The sequence below is a fragment of the Otolemur garnettii genome, unplaced genomic scaffold (assembly GCF_000181295.1).
Source record: "Otolemur garnettii isolate 467f Iridium unplaced genomic scaffold, OtoGar3 scaffold00002, whole genome shotgun sequence".
NCBI lineage: Eukaryota > Metazoa > Chordata > Mammalia > Primates > Galagidae > Otolemur > Otolemur garnettii.
The window spans coordinates 37,983,525-38,008,819 of NW_003852397.1; the positions used below are offsets into that span (position 1 = coordinate 37,983,525).

General features: G+C 38.0%; 1 non-coding gene and 1 pseudogene across 1 annotated transcript; one reads left to right on the forward strand and one right to left on the reverse strand.

Annotated features, from left to right (window-relative positions):
• Nucleotides 1–19: 19 nt before the first annotated feature.
• Nucleotides 20–154, reverse strand: LOC111725782. Its single transcript, XR_002773761.1, has one exon. It is a non-coding gene; the product is annotated as a small nucleolar RNA SNORA70 (small nucleolar RNA).
• A 5,490-nt stretch (nucleotides 155–5,644) lies between these two features.
• Nucleotides 5,645–6,869, forward strand: LOC100950649 (annotated as a pseudogene).
• Nucleotides 6,870–25,295: the final 18,426 nt, after the last annotated feature.

A 25,295-nucleotide genomic window follows, 5' to 3' on the forward strand; every position in this document is an offset into this window, starting at 1 on the left:
ATGAACATGTATTGGAAAGGAATGTCTCCAAGGTCCCTTAGAGCAACCTATACAAGCAACAGGCTGCATACACTACCGAGGAGGCTGCTATTTGCAGCCAATGCACACCAGGCCCCCATGAGGAAAGGAGCACGGTCAGCTTAATTAGTTGCAAGAAAGGATTTTAAAAACTATTTAGTTTTAGCTCTTTGGAAGGCAGAGTTTAGTACATTCTGTGAGATTCAATGAAAAGAATCAGGCTTATTTTGTTCAATTTCAAGTTTTGATTATGTCCAGAATTGACAAAGCTGGAACAAAATCACCTCTGATGCATAATTTCCCATCCCAAAACATTCTGTTTATGACCACAAGAGAAGATAGAAAAAGGAGGAGGAAATGAAAGCAATACAATCACCAAGTAAACCTCACTGATCTAACAGCATACGAACAGGAGATGTTTAGGTGAATATCATCTGAAGACGGCCACCATCAATCCTTTCCCTCCTTATGAGCTCATGTTGTCCTTCATACTAAAGGATAGTGTAAAAGTTGTATTCCCTTTTCTTGGATGTAGGGTTGACTTAGTGACTTGCTTGAATAATAGAACTTGTTGAAAATGATAGCAGCAGCTTCCCAGGTCAAATCACTTGACACCGTGAACATTTTGTCTTATGTCTTGGAAAGCTGACTCACAGATTCTTCCTTTTAAAACGCACACCTCATTCTGTCAGAAGCCCAAACCACACATAGAGGCTACCGGTAGTTTCTCTAATGAAGTGCCCAATAGCCAGCATTAATTGAATCAGTTGAGCTTTCAGACAACTCCAGTTTCTGCCACCTCGTGAAAGATTTCATGAAAGAGCCAAGCAAGAAATTACAAAATAAGCCGAGTCAAACTGGAGAGACCCTCAAAAATATAATAAATTTGTTGTTTTAATTCTCTTAATTTTAATATTATGAGTCCCACCTATGTCCGTTTTTTAACTAATCAATAATTTCAGATTATTTAGTAACTTGGGGTTAATATATCAACTAATTAATAGCTTGAGGTTAATATATTCTATAAGAATCCACTGAACACTGTTCTCCAAAGAGCCAAACTAGGTAATTTTTGAAGCCCCTTTCAAACTCTAAAGTTCTCTAGGAAATGATGATTTTCTATAGAAACAATAATTATAATATATGGCCACTGGTCTTGAGGAGATTTGTTGGTGCGGTGCCAATTAGTTAAAAATGAAATTAATTATAACTGAAAATGTTCTCTCAAGTTTTACAAAAATTTTCTCATAAGTAAATGTAAATTTAGAGCTCAACATTCTGCCTAGACCCAAAACACCACACATAACACATGGACCCTTCAACTGCTGAACGAATATAAAGTCATGGTGTCATGGCTAGTACAGTAAGAAGAGGCAGATTTGTGAATGGAACAAAATGATAGTTTGTGGTCAACATTTCTTATTCATATTACCCTTCCAATCATACCCAGAACTCTGAAGTCTTTCACATTTTGATAGCTTTTGATTCACCATTCCTTTATTTGAGACACATTTGCTTACTGTTTTCAAAAGTTAGCAGAGTTGTGCTACGGTCTACTTTGTAGACGGATTTGGATTAAAATCTCAGTTTTGAAACATCCCTGTTGCATGATTGTAGGCAAATGCCTTTTTATTTCTTTTCACATCATGATTTTCATATAAAGTGGGGATTACAAATTCTGTTCCCACTGTATTTTGTTCATTTAGGATTTTAAATTATTATGAGTAGAGATATTTTTCACATGATGTGTTAAATATATAAATAGAAAAGAGAGCATTATTGAAAGATGACTGAGTGATGTAGAGTAGGACTCCAACTAGAATTACCAGTATCTCTTTCTTGCATCCCTCTGAATTAATGATCTTTTTGCCTTCTGGAAGGTGTGTGGCTGTGACTTGTTTTCTACTTCTGTTTCTTAAGCCCTTACATGGTAGCTAGCTCAAAATCAATAATTAATAAATATTTGTAGGCTAAATGAGTGATGTTAAGTAAGACAGAAATCATGATTAAATTACCTAATATTTATTATTCCTAATGAATTCAATGAGATAATGTATGAAATAATTCCAGTTCTAATTCTAGCACATAGTTCAAGAAGTCATAAGATATTTTCTTTTTTACTCTTTGTTTTTAAGGAAATGATGTTTTTCTATTTAAGAAATCATTGCAATAAAGAAAAAATAAGTTTTAGGAAAAGAAGAGTTCTAAAATATACTATCTGGACAGTCACCTAATTTCTTACAGAATTAAAAAATTTGAAAGTTTTTTATAGGGTATCACTGGTTTTGTGGAAAAAGTCTTCTGGGAGTATAGTGTTTTGTGATTGATTCCAAATCCTTTTTTGGCACTTTTCGTTTATATTCACTGATACTCTTCAGACTGGTGAATGTTGCTCATATTCTAGAATATTTACCTTGGAGAAAGAAAAATATATACAGCAATATGACATTTTCAAATGTTTGGAAATAAAATAACTGAAAAGTAACTTAAAACGTAGAGTAGTGAAATCCATTTTCATCTGTGTTATCAGGTGCTTTAGAGAACTCCGTGGGAATGCCAAGTTGGTGTGGTAGGTGGTAGGATGATCTTATGTTCCTAGGGACAGAGAATATTGCAAGGAATAGTTTTGTTCTTTCTTTTTTGCTGCCATAGTTTGCTCTGGTAGGATCATTTCTTTCAGAGAAGTTGTGTTTCCGCATACCAGAGTTTCTTCTTAGAAAAATTAGATTCAATTTTGCTTTTTGCTTCTGGAATCCCTCTGTCTCTCTTCACCCTAAAAAAATTTTTCTTGTTTTGCATTTGGATTTTCTCTTTTGATTCACTACTGTCCTTCTCAAAGAGCTTTAATGTGAGTTGTAAAAGTGCAAATAAAAATTACAAGTTAAATAATTATGGGCAAGTTTTCAGTTTTGCCTTTCTTCGCATCATTAGAGATGCAGATACAGAGAATTCTATTGGACTTGGTGGGAAAATTATGCTTGAGTCTCCTTTTCTACACTTGGTTTCTAATATTGGGCATTTTAATTATTCAATATTTGATCTGATACAGCACTTTATATGCATATATGGGCACATAGGTCCTTGTTGTTTTGGCAGACCAGCCCTGTAAGCCTGCTCATAATATAGCAATCAGAAGACATGGTATTTCTCACTTAGATGATCTCTGAACATAGAACTGCTGCATTTGAGGAGGAATTTCAGGCAATCATTTCACAAGCTTGTATTAGTTAGTGTTCTGTGATCTACCCAGACGCTTTTTGGAGAAACGGGTCCTAGCATGTTTATTCTGCATCACGGAAAACCTCTACACATTAGCACTGTATTCAGCATTCCTCTGCAGCCCTTAATCCCTCGAGCCAGCTTACTCTTTTGAACAGTTGTGGGGAAGTCTAGATGAGACTGGTTCACAATGAATTTTAGATAAGGAATTGTAGAGGCCCCCAAATAAAACAAATATTATTCATGTAGAACAGGATTGCTGCTCAATAAAGATTACTGAAGCAGAAAATAAGCAAAGACTCAGCATTTTTCCAAACTGGTTGTTATGTGTACTGTATGCTTTCATTACCACAAAGGAAGAGAAAAGGTTATTTCCATTTTTGCAGAGTGCTGGCCTTTTTATATCTGGTCCAAACCAAACCTGGAAAGTAGAAAGAAAGATTTATAAAGACAGATGCAAACTCTCTTGTCTTTCCTCTATTGGGCCGAGTCAGCAAGCTGGGATGAAGAACATAATAAATTGAGAATACTCTCTCCCAGGAAGGTAGAGTTGAGGGGTAACAAATGGTGGTGGGGAGAGCTCTGGATCAGATTGTGTACTGTATTAAATATTCACACAGACAACAGCCCCAGTAAATGCTGCTTTTAAAGTCACATGCCAAGAGTTGGGCTCCTGAGAAATAGTCTGAGCTGGAGATAGGCATGTCTGTGGTTTTTTGGAAAGTATTCTCAGAAACGGTGCGTATGGGAGCAGAGAAGATGCCGAAGGAGAAGCTGACCCACAGTATGGCAGCGAAAGAGACCCCATTCGATGCCCAGAGTTGAGGCAAGGGAGCAAGTCTTTGTGTCCTGCCGCAGCGAGTCTTGACTGCCTTGTCCTCAGGGCAGGGGTACGGCCTTGGTGGAGGCAATTCCCTCCTACAGAGGGAGACACTTCTGTGATTGGCCATGGTCACAGCTCCTGGGAGGAACTGAGTGTCTTGATTCAGAAGAGAGGAATCTGTTTGAATCACCACAGTATCCACTACATGTTATTAAACTTCACTCCACATACTATAAAGGGAGCAGCCTACACTTCTTACAGGTGTGTGAATATTTGTTTCATTGTTTTGATTCTGTGTCTTCCCTCTCATTGAATAAGAAGAGATGAGTATTTATAGGGGTCGGTCCTTAACATAAATCCTCACATTAACCCTTTGAACAGTTCATGATCCATTGAAGGTTGAATGAAATTAAATCTGTCATCTTCAAGGGTACTCCGGTAAGTAACTATAGAGCAGCCTGTCTCTACATAAAGAGACCGTTTGTACTTTTTTATTTCCCCTCAAAGATTTTTACCCTGACCTTAGTAATACCTGGCTGTTTATCCCTCACAAATTTTACCCACCTGCTTTTCACTAGGTTCTAAGTATAATGCATATAAAATGTGTATAATCAAGAGACATTATGAAGCTATATATGCAGTATTATATATAGTCAACTTTTAGCTACACAGTTGTTGTGTACACGAATTTCCTGAGTCAAAATGTATATATGTCAAAATGTACACGTGAATACGATATATCAGCATGTCTATAAAATCTATACTCTTGTCTCTATCTCTAGAACACTACTGATAGGACAAGACACTCTGAAGGTCAATGGGGAAAGCCCATGTGAAAGTGCGGTAATCTCGGCAGACCAAATAAAGATAACAATAAAACTAATGAGAAGGTGCTTGAAAGGTTACTGGGTTTCAAACTTGCTTCATTTCCCCTTCAACAAAAGACCTAGAGGACCATATTCTAAGATGTTTTGAACTGAGACAGAGATTTTTTTTTTCTTTCTTTTCTGGCTCGCGCTTGATTGGCAATTTTTTTTTTTCTCTAAACCAGACCTGTCTCAGAAAAATTGGTTCTGGCAAGAACTTCTTCCCTTTTCAATAATCAGAGGCAACACTTTTATGGAGCTTTCCACTGCCTCAGCATCAGTGAAAGTTTTCATAAAAGTACTTTTACGAAAGTATACAAAATACACAAAGGTAAAAAATATACCTTTTGACAACCTAGGAAGAGAGAAGAATAAAGGAGAGCCTGTAGACTCTTTTTTCTCTGCTCCCTGTGCCAAGTAGTTTCTTCTCACAGATAAACAGCTAAATAGTGAAATACTTGTTCCTTACGTACTTCCATTATTTAACAGTGGGTTACTTACAGAATAACATTACAAATAACTCATATGCTACCTAACTCAGAAATCACTGGAGTATTTATGTATATGTGGGTGAACATATTGATCCGTTTAATGCTCTATCATAAGGCTGAAGAGTAAACATCAACTCTTATCTGCATCAAAAAAAGAAAAATTGGTTTGCGGGCTCCCTCCTCTTGGTGGCATCACGCTGGTGCTCAGCACCAGGGCAGGATAGAAGATGAATTAACCTATAATGTCATCAACATATGTGGGCAGCCTCAACCTTGGACTAATTAGGAAGCTGCCAGATTTTATTGATCCTTAAGAAGGGTGGAAGAAGTTAGCTGTAGCTATTAAAACACCATCTGGTGATGATAGATACAATCAGTTTCACATAAGATGCTATTCCCCAAACTGTTAACACGCTGCCTTCTAAGGAAGCCGCAACTATTGAGCAGACACATTTGCCTTTCTGTGACAAAGAGAACTCTGTGAGACCCGTGCAGAATCTTGACCAAAACTTCATGCTACCTGCCTCCTCGAGTCCAGACAATGCAAGCGTAGAAGTTAGTGATACACGTTTTCACAGTTTTTCATTTTATGAACTGAAGAATGTCACAAATAACTTTGATGAACGACCCATCTCTTGGGGGGTAATAAAATGGGAGAGGGAGGATTTGGAGTTGTGTATAAAGTCTATGTGAACAAAACAACTGGGCTGTGAAGAAACTTGCAGCGATGGTTGACATCAGTAAAGAAGAACTAAAACAACAGTTTGATCAAGAAAAGTAATGGCAAAGTGTCGACATGAAAACTTAGTAGAACTTGATTTCTCAAGCGATGCAGATGATCTCCGCTTGGTCTATGTTTATATGCCCAATGGTTCACCGCTAGACAGACTGGCTTGCCGGGATGGTTCCCCACCACTTACTTGGCACATGAGATGCAAGATTGCTCAGGGTGCAGCTAATGGCATCGGTTTGCTACACGAAAACCATCATATACACAGAGATATTAAAAGTGCAAATATCTTACTAGACGAAGCTTTTACTGCCAAAATATCTGACTTTGGGCTTGTATGGGGTTCTGAGAAGTTTGCCCAGACAGTCATGAGTAGCAGAATCGTGGGAACAACAGCATATATGGCACCTGAAGCTTTGCGAGGAGAATTAACACCCAAATCTGACATTTACAGCTTCGGTGTGATTTTACTAGAAATAATAACTGGACTTCCAGCTGTGGATGAATACCGTGAACCTCAGTTATTGCTAGATATTAAAGAAGAAATTGAAGATGAAGAAAAGACAATTGAAGATTATGTTGATACAAAGATGAATGGTGCTGACTCCACTTCAGTTGAAGCTAAGGACTCTATTTCTAGGCAATGTCTGCATGAAAAGAACAATAAGAGACCAGATATTAAGACGGTTCAACAGCTGCTGCAAGAGATGACAGCTTCTTAGAACTTTATTGGAACAGATTTTTGACTTTTTATATACAGCTATATAAACTGCTTTTCAAACTAATTTTTTTCTGAACATTCTTTAGCTTTACCTTACCAAGGGGGCCTGGTGCAATGCAGTGGTTATTAAAGAATAGGTTGAACCTCAACACATAAAACAAATAAAAGCAGAGCCACCATGTCAAAAAAAAAAAGAAAAATTGAAAACACATGAGTTATGGGTCTATTTATCCTAATAAACAAATATTTACTGAATATGTGCTACACAGGCTGTTAAGTGCCAGTGATTACAATCGTGAGCAGGAGGAATTTGGCTTCTGTGTTCAGGAAGCTTTTAAAGAATGGTAAATTCTTACTTTAAAGGATTATAATCTCATTAGAAATTTCAAAATGCACTCACATCATCTTATAGCTTATAAAAGATAAACAAAGCTGGGCGTGAAAGTGGCAAGAGCAAATTTAATTAGTAATAACTATTGCAATAGGGAAAGAGTCCCAGCATGAAATGAATTCAACATCGATTTGTGTAGAGGTGAACAGGGTCTTTTAAAGGAACAATGAGGGAGTTGGGAGAGGGGCAAATGGGTGCTTCGTAGAGTTAGGGAGATGAAAAATTGCAAAAGGTTAGTCAGTGTAAATGCAAGTCGGCCAGTTGTGTCTGCTGGCTGGCAGTGATCAAAGTTAGGATTCACCCTCCCACAAAGACTGTTAACATAGATGCTCCAGTTTGCATTCTCAGGTTTTCACTGGGACCAACCATGTATATGAGCTCTGAAAATTAAGTTCACAAACTCATCCTAGAAAGTGCTACATGAATCATTGCTGAATATCACTACTGTCACCTTTGAGGTATTTCCCTTGGGAGGCTAAGCACCAATGCCAGCACCTGGTTCACCCTTCAAAGCAGTTTCAAACCACTTCTCCGGGAATGGCCATCAGAGCATGGACATCAGAGCAGTCGTTGTATTCTCCTTGGTGTCCTGAATGCTGTCATAATCATATCTTCCTTTCAATATTTCCTTTATCTTCAGGTAAAAGAAAAAGTCATTGAAAGCCAGATTAGGTGACTAGGGAGGGTGGGTGTTCCAATACTGTTGTTTACTGGATAAAAACTCCCTTGGAGACAGTACCGTGTGAGCTGGTGCTGTCGGCAAAACATTTAGGTGGTTTTTGTTTAACTCTTTCATGCAGCCTTTTCAACATTTTCAAATAGTAAACTTGGTTAACCTCCAGTTGGTACAAATTAATAATGAATAATCCCTTTAATATAAAAAAGATTAGCAAAGTTGTTTTGACTCTTGATTTGGACTGGCAGAACTTTTTTGGTCATGGAGAATTGCCTGACTTGCGTTGCACACTTTGATGCTTTGTTGCAGGGTGGTATCGGTACACCCACGGTCCAGCATCAGTGATAACACAGCCCCAAACACCGCCATGATGCTCCAAAACATCCAGGCATATTTTAATTTTCTTTTGCTCTTGTTCATCAGTGAGCTCCTCTGGACCATTGGTGCACATACCTTTCTCACATCAAGAATTTCAGTTCAGATTTTCCTAACTGCTTCTCTATTAAACTGTTTACTTGATCTGTTATGCTTTTTATAGTCAGTAAATAATTCTGACACACCACTCCACAAATTTTTGTATTTTTTAAAATCATTTCTACTCGTTTCTGGCTGCCCTGACCTGTCTTCATCAGTGATGCTTTCTCTTGCTGCAGAAAAGCATTTAATCCATGTGTGTGTGCTGCCTTTTTCTTCATGACATTATCTGCATAAACTTAGACTCACATGTCCCTGATTTCATTTCCACTCTTGCCAAGTTTAACAAGAAATGTAATGTTTGTTCATTGCTCTAACTCAAGCTGCAACATTCTCATGAAAGCACATGGAAACAGGCAACAGCAATAGTGAGTACCACTCAGCAAGACACCGCCACACGTTGACACAGACACAGCCAAGAAACTGCTATGCCAAGTTATGAAACCTTACTTTAAGTTGTTTGTACAGCTGCTAATGTAAGTACACAGTGGCAAGTTCATAAACTTAATGTATTTTTTTGATAGCTTTGAGTTTTTTTAGGCAGACACTATAAAGGGGGTCACTTTAGGAATGTGGTCTTGAGCTGGTACAAACCATGTTAGTGTCTGTGCAAGTCTTTATAGGGCAGAGCCGAGGGCTACTTGAGAAGCTGGCCTGGCTAGTGTTTGCTCAAGTTTTTTGTCAAACTTTGCATGTGTGACAGTTTCTCTCATTTTTGAGCTGAACAGACTTGGATAAGAAAATTAGCAGCTCTGAGTGGTTGTTTTCTCCTCTGTACAGGAAAGCTAATGATGTCTACCTACGGGTATTATTCTGAGGACAATGTGATAATATATTTGAAATTTTCACGTTATTTCTTGAAGTACAAACACACGTATGAACATATTCCTTTCCCTTTCCACCAGGCCAATGGTCCTTTGTACGCCATTTTTGTTTTTAAGCACTTCCAAAGGCAGAAACAAATACTCAGAGAAACGTTTACCCTAAGGGCTAAGAAGAAAGATTCAAAATGAATGTAATTAAGTAAAGTAAGTAACTTGCAAAGTAAGTTTTTGTGCTTTCAAAGATTGCATGATAAGGAGCCTGAGAAAGGGAGAAAGTGCAGATAAATCCCCAGAATATGACTAAGGGACCTGAGTCCTTGATGAGAGAGAGGTGAGAAGGCTGTTTTATTAGGAAGGTAGAAAGGTAGTAGGAAGCAGAGCCCCAGAGCTGTGGGGCCTCTCTTACCCTTTCCCTATAGACAGCTCTGCTGTTCAGCAGGCCTGGGTATCTGCAGACTCCCTTTGACAGAGGGTGGCAGAACACCACTTTTCTTGAAAAATGGGATGTGAAAGGACCAAGATGCAATTTAGAATTTCTCCCTGAATTGAGGCAATAAGGGACACACAGCAAATGTTATAACTAAATATGTTAGTAACATACGATGCGTGCGTGAATGTCCCTTCTGGATAGTGTGCTTCTCTGCCTCCCCAGTCCTAACTCCATCAACACTCTGTGTGCTTATTTGCCCTAAACACTCACAAGTCAAGTGTGACCAGAAGCATAGTTCGCAAATATGCTGCGTGCTCTTCCCTGTTGAGGACATCTGCCATGTTTGCTCTTCACCACGGCGTCGATGTTCTCACATGAATGGGCCCCAGCGTGGGTGAGCCATTTGGTGCTTCCCCTTCTCAGCCATCATGGAGGCTATTGCACAACATTCAATTTAGCAGTAGCCACCCGTGCCTCTCTCAGAGCCTGCCAATGTGAACAGATGGGCCATTCTGCAACCCCGGTGGCCTGCCCTATACAGATAGAACTTAAAAGATTTCTTCTTGGAAATGTTTGTGACTTGCTTCCTGCAAAACTCAGTTTCAGGTGGGAAACTGCTGCAATCCAGAAGACAGAACCTTCCAACAGCGCTGCTAACGGGTCATGTTGATTTCGTTTTTGTCTGAGGGTGGACCCACCATCTGTTTCATGTAACAAATATAATACGAGAGAGGTAGTATACAAAAGGGGAAAAAAAACCTGTGTAGGTGTATATATACACATACACACACGCACAAACTCACACGTCCATTTATGCATAGATTTAAATACCCAGGGGTTTCAAGCTTCCCTAAAGTACTGATAATCCCCAATCTCTTTGATTTTGCCAGTGTTTTAGGAGGTGCATTTTGAAATGTGTACTCATTTGAAAAATTTCGTTCTTATGAGGTCTAAGCTTAAATATGTTGTGTTCTTCCTTAAAGAGAGATAAGTAAGGATGGGGAGGAAAGTTACAGAGCTCAGTGGGAAAATATTTTTTAGATAGAACTATTTCAGCACTGAAAATCAGACTTTGGCCTCCTCTGCACGGGTTGGTCTGGATAAAGCACAAAGCTTTTGTTGACTTCTATTTGCCAACTCACATAAGGACTTTGTAATGACATTCTTTCAAGCCCATCTGGTGATTTAGCCAGAGCTGCTGAAAAGCTTCAGTTAAAATTCTGAAAAAGAGACATAAACTGTGCTGTGTCAGAGAACTCTGGCAGCTCGTTCATTTTTTGCTGCAGTCCTTTGGGCATAAATTATACACGTATGATAAGACTTGTTAGGAACTGGATTAAGAGGTGGATTTATAATTGCGTAAACTAGATAATCTCACTTTAAGTGTTTCATTTCCAGGTCTTATCCCAGCCCTAAAACAGACTTGTAGAGCTTAGACTAGTCCTTTCAGAAGTGAAATGAAATGGAGGGTAGGGCTGGATTACCACATATAAATGTTACAGGATTCTGAAACTGAGCTTCCTCTGATTTTTATCTTGAAATAGAAGAGAGAACATCATATTCCAATAATACATGATAGAGAATGATCTACAATGTTATTCTCTCCAAGAGAATGGGAGAGAACCCATAGGGTTAATTTAATTGTTAAACAGGCTCTATTTCACACTAGCTCTGTGACTTGGGGAATGTCAACTCTTCTTCAAGAGTTGTCAAATTATGAGATGTATGAAGTTCATACATAGGAGAAAGGAAGCTAAGTGATAGCTTGATTGGAGAAAAAATTCAGTTTACACTGAAATCTGAATATCTTAAAGATCTTTAAGTTGTGAACAATGGTACAAGTTTAGGATTGATGCTAATATGGAGAAGGATATCTCAAGTTAGCAAATTCAAATGGATATTACAATTTTAATTTTCACTGGCTGGGTACAGTGGCTCATGCCTACAGTGGCTCCTAGCATGCTGGGAGGCCAAGGCAGGAGGATTGCTTGAGCTTGGGAGTTCGAGACTAGCTGGAGTAAGAGTGAGACTCCATCTTTAGTAAAAATGGAAAAACTAGCCTGGTATGCACCTGTAGTCCCAGCTACTTGGGAGACTAAGACAGGAGGATAACTTGAGCCCAGGAGTTTGAGGTTGTAGTGAGACAGAGACAATGAGGCCACTGCACTCCACTCAGGGCAACAGAATGAGACTGTCTCAAAAACAATTAACTTTTACTTAAAAAATTTATCTTTTCTCCATTATAAGAGCTTTCATTCTCTGTCACTTCTCCATGTTTTAGTTTAATTTCACTTCTACTGTAAGAGTAAATATTGGATATCTATGTTTCATGTAAACTAGGTTGATAATCCCTTGAGATCAGAAAGCAAAAGCATATTTATGTTTAATATCCTCAGCACTTATACGTTGGGTTTCCTTATTCAAGGGTTTGGCATCTATGGATTCAACCAATTATGAATTGAAAATATTAAGGGGAAAAAACGTGCTGTACCGAACATGTACAGACTTTCTTCCTTGTCACCGTTCCCTAAACAGTATGGTATTACACTATTTGTATAACACTTACCTTGCATTAAATAATCAATCTAGAGATGATTTAGGGTGTATGGGAAGATGTACATAGACTATTTGCAAAGACTACACCATTTTATATAAGGGAATTGAATATCCACAGATTCTGTTATCTGTGGGGAGTCTTAGAAAGGATTCTCCACAAATACCTAGGGATGATTATATCTGATAGGTAGTAAGGACATAATCAATATTCATTTAATTCAAAGATCCATAAATATTTGTGGAACGCTATCTGCTTACGAGGCTTCCTGGGGATAAAAGGCAATGTGAGACAAAGGCCCTTCTTAAATTAACGTACAGAATAAAACACAGCAATATGGCATTAAAATGCTATGAAGCAATTTGAACCTGTTTATGGTTTTGCCATTTATACTATTCCCCTAATCCTTATCATCCTTCAGGTTTTAAGGCGTGATAATACCTGCTCTTCTCAAGGGATCCTTTTGCTGGACCCTCTCCCTTATCATTTCCTTTCTTTCTGCTCTTCCCCAGACCCCTTTCTTCATACCACTTCTGTGTTTTCATCTCACGTTGTCTCTGACTTATCATACCTTGTTCACTTTCTTCTTCATTCTTTTTCATTTATCTACTTATCTACCCTTCTCCTTTTCTCTACATCCCTTCTCATGCCAAATACCTCACTTTGAAAACTATTTCTAAAACCCTCTTTCTCTTTGTGAAAATCTGCAGTTAAACCAGCCACTAGGTGTTGAGGAAAATGCATTAGTCCTCGTAACCTCTTTGTTAGATTGAGGATCTCGGGAGCAACTGGACAACCTGAATGATTTAGGAAGGGAACTGGAATTCCTCCGGGTTAAAGATTTTAGCCCTGCCATTTCGTTTTCCATGGTACTTGTCATTCTTCTCTGCTGGTCTGGGGCTTCTGGTCACCTGCTCCAGTTTCATAAAACCTGCAGCATGTTCTATTCCCTGCAGGGGAACACAGTTCTGATTTCTCAAATATTAAACTTTTTCCCCTATTTTCATAATCAAAGTTTTCTTCAGAGCTATGTTCTTGCTAAGGATCAAATTATATCCCCCAGCCTCCCCTAGCAATTTCATCTGTTGAAGTTCTAACCCCCAATGTGGCTTAGTGTTTAAAAATAGTGCCTTTTGGAGACAAGGAAGATGAAATGAGGTTGTAAGATGTGGTTCTAATCCCGACAAGGCAAGACCCCGTATTTTATAAAAAAAAGAAAGAGACATCAAAACTCTGCCTCTCTTTCTGGGATGTGGGACACAGTGAGAAAGCTGCTGTCTGGTAACAGGAGAAGAGTCCTCACCAGAAACGGAATCTTGACCTCTCCAGCTGAAGAAACTGTGAGAAAATAAATTTCTGTTGTTTAAGCTATACGGTCCATGGTGTTTTGTCCTGTTGTTTAAGCCATATGGTCTACGGTAATTTGTTATGGGCAGCGTGGGCTGACTAATAGAGTGATTTTCCTGAATTTTCTGAATAACACTCCCTTCTACTTTAACTTCATAATTTATATTTCTTAGAGACGTTGTTGTGGGACTTTCCCCTCATCTTAAAAATACATAGAAAACCAACCCTGATTTGGTGATTCACTGCCCTTGAGTCAATTCATTGTTCTTTCTATGAGGCAGAGGCTGGAGGCGATGTCACCATGCAGAGGCCTTCGCCCCGTTACAGTGTGTCATCCCATATGCTATTCAACTTTGTTTCATTTCAGATGAATGAAATTAAAGTGCTGAATATCATGGAGATGAATTAAGTTTAGTAACATGCACATACCAGCCTTACTGGGACGGGACACAGAAGGGAGAACAGTCTGGCCTTCTACAGAGACTCTGACCAACTTTCCAAGTAGATTTCTGTATTTCTCTTTTGCTAAACTCTGCTGAGTATTTTAATGGGTGGTTTAATGTGTCCTAGTCCATTGGAGTTGCTGCAAAAGGACACCTGAGGCTGGAAAATTAATAAAGAAAAGAGGTTCATTTGGTTTATGGTTCTGCAGGCTGTGGAGGAAGCATGGTACCACACCACGTGCTTCTGGTGAGAACTTTGTGCCGCCTCCACTCTCCGTGAAAGATGAAGAGGAACTGATGTGTGCAGGAATCGGGTTGTGAGACAGGAGGCCAGGGAGAGAGGAGGGGGGTGCCATGATCATTCTAACAGCCTACTCATCACCAGGGAGCAGAAAGGACTAAGCTTTTAATGAGGAATCTGCCCCCATGACTCAGATACCTCCCCTGAGGCCTCACCTCTAACAGTCAGGATCAAATTTCAACATGAGGTTTGAGAGACAAACATCCAAACTATAGCAGTAAGTTATGTTTATTGGTGCTTATTATTTGACAAGTATTATTAAATTCTCTTGCAGGAACGTTCAACCCCTGTGGCTCACAGGCCACAAGCAGATTATCAGAGGACTGTTTTGGTTGTCTGCGGAGTTGGATATCATGAAAAGTATGTATAGATCATTTCTTTTGCTCATCAGCTGTCATTAGTGTTTGTGTATTTAATGTGTAGCACAAGATAACTCTTCTTTTTCCAGTGTGTGGCTGAAAAAAAAAAAGGTTGAACTCCAAGCTTTATCTTTTTTTATTTATTTTATTAAGTTTAAATACACATAGATCATGAATACATTCATGCATATGTGGGGTACAATGTGCTGATTTTTTTTTTATACAATCTGACGTGGTTACATTAAACCAATCAACATAGCTTTCATCTCATTTACTTGATGATTATGCCAAAACATCTATATTCTACATTTCACAGTTTTGACTTGTCCCCTTGTCATATGTTCCATAGGTGTGATCCCTCCTTTTACCCTCCTTCTGTCAAACTTCCCTCCTCCCCCCTCCCACTCCACTTCTCTCCATCTTGGGCTATAGTTGTGTTCTATTTTTTTACAAGAAAGTGTGAGTAAATATAAGTAGGTTTCATAGGAGTGCTGAGTATATTGGATATTTTTTCCTCCATTCTTGAGACAGTTTACTCAGGAGGATATGTTACAGATCCCTCCATGTAAACATAAAAGAGATAAAAGCTTCATCTATTTTTAAGGCTACATAGTATTCCATGGTATACATATACCACAATTTATTAATCCATTCATGGGTCAAGGGGCACTTGGGCTTCTTCCATGACTTGGCTATGATTAATTGAACTGCTATGAATAATCTGGTGCAAATATCTTTTTTGCTAAGTAATTCTTGGTCTTTTGGTCCTATATTCCTAGTAGAGGAATTGCAGGAGCTGAAGTAGGCTCGCCTCCCTCCTCCTCCCTCCCCCTGGAGTTGACTCTGGGAATAGCCCAGCCCACCCCCCACTTCAGGCAATTTTCCAGGCCACCTGCTTCCTCCTCCTTCCCCCTCAGAAAACCCTCCCAAGTTCTGGATGGACAAAGGATGGTGGGAACCTGCCTACTTAAACTGTATCCATAACCTAAACTGTAACCATTGTTACTTAAACTGTATCCATAACCTAAACTGTAACCATCATTACTTAAACTGTATCCGTGACTACCCAAACTGTAACCCCTGCACCCTGAGCTAAACAGCCACGTCTCACTTCTGTAACATGCTTACTCAAAAATTATATAAGGCAACTTACCCACTACTGAAATGGAACTGTCTCTCAAGACAGTCCCCAGCGCAGATTCAATAAATTTCTGATTAATTGCACTTAAGTGGGGTCCAAGCCAATACTTTCAGGTTACTGGGGTACAATAGATCTAACAGCAGGTCAATTTTTAGTTCCTTGAATGTTTTCCAAACTTCTTTCCAAAAGGAACGTATTAGCTTGCATTCCCACCAGCAGTGCAGAAGTGTTCCCTTTTCTCCACATCTTGGCTTTAAAGTGATGCATTTGCTGAGCGAGGTGGCTCATGCCTATAATCCTAGCACTCTGGGAGGCTGAGGTGGATTATTTGAGCTCAGGAGTTCAAGATCAACCTGAGCAAGAGGGAGGCTGTGTCTCTAAAAATAGTTGGGCATTGTGGTCCCAGCTACTTGGGAGGCTGAGGCAAGAGGATCACTTGAGCACAAGAGTTTGAGGTTGCTAAAAAAAAAAAAAAAAGAGTTTGAGGTTGCTGTGAGTTACAGAGCTACAGCACTCTACTGTGGATGACAAATTAAGACTCTGTCTCAACCTCCCCCCCCAAAAAAGGGTGTGTTAATTTTTATAATAAATAAATAAAGCCATATTCATAATATTATTACTAGTCCCATTTTATAGATAAGGAAGCAGAGGCATAAAAAGCTTAAGTAATTTGTTCTAACATACACAATTGTCTAATGAGCTAGAATTTGACTCTCATGAGTCTAACTTCAGGGTCTGTCATTTTAATCATTGTTTTAAGCAACAAATAACATTCCCTTAAAGCCAACTTAAACAAAATATTTAGACTACGAATAATGTTAGTACAGATCCTTCCTTCCTGGAATCCAAATACTATTCCGAAAAAGTTTAATGGTTAAATAGAAAATATAACAAGGAATTATTTTAGACAGAAACAAAACATGCATCATCCACTGATACCATTGAGGTTATAAATACACAGGACGAAACTAAAGCTGCAAAGTTACAACCAGCTAGGCTGCCCCAGGCTTCATTCACAGCAACAATTCCGGCTGTCCACGGTGCTAGTTCTGCTGGGATAATGATTGCCTGTAGAGGCCAGTGTTAAAGCAGGCTGCAGAGAACAGCATGGGTTTTCACTGATGTCATTCTTCCCCATCCGGTAAGAGCAGCTTCTTTTCCTTTGGAATGTGATGGAAAACTTCTACTCATTTCCATGTCTGATGTCCTTTTTACTTGCCATGTCTCCCTTTGAAAGAGTAAATACAATCTTTAAGGATTAGTAAATTTAATTTGATTTCTTTCACTGCCAAGTGTTTTCCAATGAAAGCAGAAAGAATACAATTTTTGTATATTTCAGGAACTCTTTTTAATTTTCAAATTTTTTATGTTTTTCAAATGAATATGAGGGTCCAATTTTTAGATTACATTGTTCTCACTTCCAGGGTAAAGTTCCATTTGTAGAGGAGCCCCTCACCCAGGGGGCATGTTATATACCCTCACATTAGGTGAGAGCAAGCCTCATGCCCTCCCTCCTTCTGCCAGTCACCCTCCCCTTTTCTCCTTCCCTCCTCCTGCTTCCCTATCCTCCCAAACTGGACTACATTAGTGTTTGATTGTTCTCATGAGCAGGTAATTGTTTATGTGTTAATTTCATATTTTTTAATAATGTGTCTATAGAGATACATACTTCTTTATAGATTATTTTCGTTTCCTTATTTTACAGGTAGGAAAAATTTCATTTTGACAGAAGTTTCTATTTGATCATAGTTTGATGATCACCTTGTATTGCCAAATATGTGCTAAGTGACTGGGGCTCCAGGTTTGAGTGAAACGCACCCATATCGAATTCTAGTTCTGCCACTTCCTGGTTGAGAGCTCTCAGATAGGTTATTTAATCTCTCTGTACCTCCAGTTTCTAAAATGTCCCTGAAAGACCTACTTCTAATTTGTTGCTGAATAAAATGATGTATGGGTAAAGCTGTGTGCATGCAGCCAGGACTCATGAATGTCATTTATTTTTTTCTCCTACCTTCCATGCCCTGCACTATTAGGGTTTTTTATATTCAGAATACAAAATTTTTACATAATAACATGTAAAAGATAAATGATGATTCTCATTTATTCAGATAAGAAAGATACATTTTTCAAAACAAATAACTTTTTCCATGGGACAGTAATTAAGGGAATAGTCATTTTCTGAGCAAATTTGACCAAAAAAGCCATGCCCTTTATATATTTAAAATGTAAAAATACTCATGTTAGTATGAGAACTGCAAAACTGACTTTAAAAAAGCTGAGCTGGGTCAGTTTTTTTCCACTTAACTGCATGAAGTCAGAGAGTTATGATACACTGGGCAAGCAACAATGTTTGGTTGTATACACAGAGACGTTTCTCTTCTTTTTATAATATTTTTCTTTCTCCCTTTTTTAAAAAGATTTTTTTCTGTTTTCCCTGCTGCCATGGCCTAGCTGCAGTGTTTTTATAGCCCATTGAGTTCTTACAAGATTTCATCATATTCCGGTTGACACCAACTGTTCTGAGGAGTCCCACGGGTTCACTTTGAGTCTCAATATATAGTCTGATGTTGGCAAGTCTGGTTCAACATCAGCTGCATCAATCTGAGAATTAAAAGGAGTCTGAGGGTGTTAAATCTACAATTGTTTTCACCTAGGCAAAGAGATGAAGATGAAATGGAAGTTAAAAGGCTGTGCGCTTCTCAAGGAGACACAGTGAATCGCACAACAGAGCATTTGTGTCACATAGAATCCTCATTGACCAAATTATCTGCACTCAGGGACAAGCACTGTAAGTTTCCATTAGACGGATTCATTTGCCATTTGTTAAGTTGCTGGAATCCTAACCTCAGTGCAAGTTTTTGCTGGTTAAATTCAAGGCATAGTGGAAAAAAGCTAGAAAAAAAAGTAAGACTCAATTTTCTGATTAAATTTCCTTTCATTCATGGTCTCATTCATAATCTTATTTGACTCGGCTTCCTTGTCTATAAATTTTCCAAACCGAAAACCAGAGGTAATCAATGAGAAAATGTGAATACACTTGAAGAGATGTAAAGTATCTTATAAATATGGGTTGTAAAATGGTTTTTGCACAATAAGAAAAGTTTTGCATTCAGATAAAGGTGGAGAAGGGAAGAAAAAGTTCCATGTGTCAAAAATAATAATGTAGGAACATTGAGAGTGTGAGGAATGGAGGAGTGTGTGTCGGGGGAGACATGGAAGGGGTGAAGTTAACCTGTTGTGTCAGGTCTGAACTTTTTAAGGTACCATGTTTCCCCAAAATAAGCCCTGCCAGGGCCCAGGATTGGACAGGTCTCGGGCCAGCTTAGGTGGGTCCTGGATGCGGACCGCTAACCTACCTTGCTCAGGAACAGTTTCTCTCAGGTGCCTGAGGGCTATCTACCTTAGCTGGAAAGAGAGAGAGAGAGTGTGTGTCTTAGAGAGAGTGAAGCAGTCTTCTTAGCATAGATCTTAGTCCTTAGTAGAGCTTGGTAATCTTCAGCAGAGAGACGCCGTGCTGGCGTTCTGCAGGCAGGAGAAGAGACAGAGTCCCTGACAGAAAGCGAGTAAGCGAGTCCATGATAGAAAGTGCACGCTTCCAGCTGCCTTCTCCTCCAGCCTAATGTAAGGCTGATCTCATGCTTCCCAACACTACAGGTGTAAAGACTGCCAATTCACCACTGGTCTCATCTCACGAGCTCTCATGCTTGTTAGGAGAGCTAAATCTCTCTCCATGCCCTTTCCACCAAGGTGTTCCATTATTAAGCTATTTCTTGTAACTCTCACTCCTCCTAGCCATAAACTATATGGGCTGCTACAAAACCGTAGCAGGATTTCTATGCATTTGTTAAATATAAGCCCTACCCCAATAATAAGACCTAGTGATGGGTGCAGCTATGCAGTGTATCTGCATAGCCACATCATGCATTTCGGCACAGAGAGTAGATTGTTACATTATACTTAATAAAAATAAGACATCCCCTGAAAATAAGCCCTAGTGTGTCTTCTTGATTAAAAATGAATATAAGACAGTGTCTTATTTTCCGGGAAACATGATACCTGAATGCCAAGTAAAGGGAATGAACTTATACTGTGGATGATGAGGTATCATGAAATGCTTTTGAGAAAAGAATAGAAGATTGATGAGAAGGAGTGAATCTAGTTTCAGAATCTAGGTTGTAGACCACAGTAACTATCCAGGGATAGATAAATTATTATTGTGTAAATTATTACTGTGGGAACAAGAATGTAGAGAGATGGATGTGAGAGATTCTAAAGGAGAATCATCCTATGTTTTTGGCCACTTTGACCTGGGAGCCTATGCTCTTTTTCATCGCTGTATTTCCAATACCTCAGTCAGGACTCAACGCATCTGCAAGCAATGGTTAAGGGCTTAATAATGAATTTGGAGGGAGACAAGAACATGAAGAGAGTAAAAAGAGGTTCTCAGATGTTTGTCTTGTGAGATTCAGAGAAATACTGTTATAGCTGAGAATCTGTACAGATAATAAATAATTATAAAAAAGAAACTAGTTTTAGGGATGGAAAATGTACTTGTAAGCATTTTGCATATCAATAAGACATCAAGATAGAGCTGTCAGCTGTCAAGAAAGTATCTGAAGGTGCAAAATAGACGCTTAAGTGGGAAGTGTGAGATTTGAGATATAAAGGGTATTTGATGCGATGATAAACGTAGTCCTCAAAATTATTTTTCAAATGCTTAGAATGTACACACATACACGAAATGTTGGTGGAAACCTTTAACAAATGTGAATAAAACTAGACTTCCTGTTCCCTCCTTAAGCCCACCTGGATCCTGTAAAAATACCTTCAAAAGAAAAGCAAATTGACTTGAAATTTTTTGAGGGGATGTCCAAAAGAGATTACTTTGTCTATACACAATAGACCTTCCTCAAAAGCTACTTCTTGCCGCTCTTTTTCCAGAGTCCCTCAACTAGTTACAGTCCTTTCCTCCCTCTCAAAAAAATGCTCTTCCCATGGCAGCTATTCCAGTGCTGGGATCTTTCTTTTTCTTGTTCTTTCCTATTTCATTCTCCCCAATTTTAAATTCCTTATAGACATTTCTTTAGTTTTCATCATTACAAAGAGTAGCACAAGTTCAGGGCCCCAAAGAAAAGATCCTTTATCTTTATGGCTAGAGAAAAGTCAAAGGGTTCAAATATTTACAGTTCGATACAATTTTTCCTGTCATAATTAGAAAATCTACAATGGCCGCTTTACACTGCTTAAGGTAGTAGTAAGAAGGAAGGGAAAGCAATGAGAAGACCATTTAAAACTCAAAGTGTCATCAAAAAGTGGGCTTGTTTTGAGTCATCCATAATGTGCTTCAGCAAAACATAAATAGTTTATCCTTAAGAACTCCTTGATAATCTCACCTCTATTTTCTAAAGTTCTGGAATTATCATTTAATGTTATACTGGCTGTACACACAGCTAGACTCTATTTGCTACCTCCAATCCAACTCGTAGTTGATAGCTCCAACTCTTCCTGAGTGCTAATGATTATGGTAAACAAATAAATATCAATAAATCAATAAAATAGAAGCAATAAGTAAATTATTAGGGACTATTTTGCTATCTTTCCATTGTTTGGGGTCACCAATGACTCAGGGTTCTTTTCTTAACTTTCCTTTTTTTAAATGTTGTCATTGTCATCGATAGTCTAAAGTTTCTTTTAAGGATCATGTGTTAAAGTGCATATAATAAGTGAATAGTGTCATAAAGGAAATCAATTATATTCAAATGTAGTTATACAAATATTTTTAAAATTTAAATTAATATATAATTATTAACACATACACTTCTTTATTAACACATTAAATAAGATTTGGCAGTGGATCTAACAGTTAATATAATTTTGAAGTAGCCAATCTACTATTTTGAGATATATACAATGATTGTAAAGTGATATGAAATACCTGTAACTTAACTGGTGACAAAGACAAAGAGAGTATTTGATGCCAATGTTATTTTTATTACTTTTGGCCTGTGTCTAATTGTAAATGGAGGACATACTATGTACGAAATACAGATTTTCAAAAATTAAGATGCATTTTTTTTCTCACTCAAGTTGATGAATTTTGTGCAAAGATTTATCTAGAAACCAGGACAAAAACTATGGTAAATTATATTTCTTGGCTACATTCTTGAAGCTGAGAGCTAGAGCATTGATAACTACAGAATTACTGAGAAGAGTAAGGTGCTTCTTGAGTGAGACCTTGACAGAAGATATCACAAGCTGGGACCTATTTTTGCTTGCCATTATTCTTATGGTAACAAATGACAGATGGTCAGATCAATACTTTACTTTGATAAGACTCATCAAAAGAAAAAAGTGACACAGGTTGGCTTTTCTTCCCTGTGGAAGGGAGGCAATGGAGTGATTTGAGTTAAGACGTTTCTTTAGCAGCTTTAGACGTTGACTCCATCTTACCCAAACTGGAATCGTTCAGCTTTAAGTAAATTCTGAGGCTCGAAGACTAGTAAGTGATTTTGGGAACAACATGGCAAACTGAGACAAGACTGTATTTGTGAGGTGCACAGATGTGGATTTCAATCATGGTTTTCTGTGTCCTTTGGAAAATTGCTTTATACCACTCTATGTCACAGTTTTTATTTCTGGACTAGAGGCAATATCTACTTCCTAGGGTTTTCAAATATCTAAATTCTACAGAGAGGGTGTAGCCTAGTAATTGGTACTTAAAGGACACTAATGTTTTATTATTGTTCAAGTTTACACAACTAATTACCCAACAAATTCTTATTCTCATTGTGTCAGTCGTGCCAAGCATCAAACTACTTCACTGTTTCCACATATGTAAAAAGTAAAATCGATGTTGCCACTGAATTAAGTATCAGAAATTTGGAATTTCTACATATAAAATAATTTTCTTACATTCAGTTAAACAAATAGGAAATATCAGGGTTAGAGTTTAAGCTCAAGTCCTTAGACTCCAAATAACCTGTGGCACCAGGTTTATTGGAACGTATAAAATACCTCATACCAACTGCATTTGTGCAGGTCCAGTGAGGGACCTCGGAAGTCCTCTAACTCTTAGAGGTCGTTGTTGTTGTTTTCTAATGCTTCATAGTTTAACTCTTTATAAGCTGTAACACTACCCTCCAAAAGTATTTATTTCAATCTAAAAATACTCTATATTCAAATTTTCTATTTCAGGCCTATGATGATGGCAGGTTTTATTTTTTTTTATTTAGTTTTTGAGGTTCATCCCACAAATGAGTTCACTTTCCTAAAATGCAAGAACAAGCTGTTCTTTTGGCTATTGACATTTCATTTTGGATTTCACAAAGGGCTCTAAACACAATCACTTTTACAAGCTTCTGATGCAAATCAGGTGACTGCCTGATGTTATTAAGCAGCAGAAGGGCAGGTAAATTGGCTGTGTTTTCTAAAAATGACTTTCATTTCCATCTTGAACATGATTGCACATTGTAATACGGCACAACAAATCAAATCATTAAGCTCTGAAAAGATAAGCTTTAAAACAGAATATACATTCTTAAGCCACAAAAGCGATAATTGTTTAAAAAATGAAAATAAAGAAAACACACGCCTTTTTACCATGGCACTAAAAAGAACTTTGCATGCCTCTCAGATGTTTTCCACTTTTTAAAGGTAGCTTAATTGCAGCATTATTTTTATTTAATAATTTCTATGGAGGGGATTTTCAAGCTTAAAAAAAATATGACTACTCTGGGAAATTAAAAACTATGACAAAGAAAGATCAGGTAGAGTAAGAGGTCGTGAATGTTGTTCAGTGAAATGTTTCATATTTTGCACGACTTATAGTTGATGAGTGACAAAAATCAGAAAAGATACTTGCAAGGATAAAATGTCACTATTTTTAAAAATAGCCAAAACTTGTTGCTATTTAAAAAAAAAAAAAGCCTGATTCTTTATACTCTGTGAGAAAACTACTATAATTCCATAGCTTCAAAAAGAATGCCTGTTCATTAATCATAAAGATGAATGTTTTAAAAGAGAAGAGAAAATTCAGTTTTGACAAAAACTTTATTTTTATTATAATTACTTCCCTTTACTGTTTTCATTCATCGAAACAAATAGACAATGCAATTCAATAGGTTCCAAAATTTATTTTCAAAGTTAAAATAGATATATCAGTGTATCAAGTAGCTATATTATTTGTGGCTCACCAAAAATACAATGAGGTTTTATTGATCATTTTATAAGGTCAGTGAGACGAATCATGAACATGTGTTTAATATTAATGGCCATCCTGAGACGGGGTCATCAGGCAGAAGAGCTGCTGTTTATTTTGTTATTATTGTTGTCTTAATAAAAGTGTGGGTTTTGCATCTTGATGGAGTCCTAGAGAAAACTACATTACTTCCAGTCTCCTCAAAGAGAAAGCTGGGAAACATCCCTGTGATCCCTTTGTCTACTCCAGCTTAGTCTTGATGGAAGTGTCTTGGATTGTGTGTGAAAATATCACACTGTACCCCCAAAGTGCATCAATGTACACAGTTACCATTCAATAAAAAAATATATATATATACAGTTGAACAAGGCAGTTTGAGGTACCTGTGTGTCGGTCCTGGCAGGACTCAGAGTAACCTCCTGCTACTAGCTAAGAAAATAACTCACTCATTTATTCACCTTTTCATTAAAAAAAAAATAAAATTATGGAGCAACTCCTTTGTGTGTGAAGATCTGAGAGTTTGCCTGTATGGACTTAGTAGGATAGGGGGATGGCAAACAGACATTACTCAAAGAATAAATTAAAGTGTGAAATGAACATTTCATCTGCTGTTATAAAGAGCAGATACAAGATGCTATGAAAGCAGGGAGGATTGATCTGGAGGACGTCCTCAGTTCATTGCCACTTTTGTGTTTTTTTTTTTTTGTTTGTTTTTTTTTCATTGCCACTTTTCAATGTGTCTTTATTGTTTTTCTTATTAAGAAGTCATATCTATTTCCTTACTCCTTGAATCTGTCCTGGCCTTAGGCTAATAGAAACTGGCAGAAGAGTCACCTTTCACACTGAGGCTTCAAAGACCTTATTCCTCTGCCTTCATTGTGAGAACAGGCCTGGGCCACACTGCTGAATGGATGAGACACATGGAGCAAGGTGGAGTCAGCCCATGTCCTGGCCAAGGCCTTGGCCATAGGGGGCAACCCAGGAAAGATCAGAAAAGCCATCTAGTTAACCCACAGCTGACCATGGGTGTGTGAGTGTGCTCAGCCAAGCTCCTCTCTGATTAGCAGAATTGCCCCACTGATCAGAGCTTCATGAACAAAAATAAATAGTTGCACTTGTATGTTATTAAGGTTCCCTGGTTGTTATGCAGCATTGGTATGTGAACTGATAATGAACCTTGCTTTATTTGTTGGGTTGAAGCAAGGCTTTCTTGGGGGAGCATTTCTTTCTTCTTACTTGAAGAATATAAAGAAGAACTAAAGATTGACAAGGAAAGTGAAAGGAGAAAAG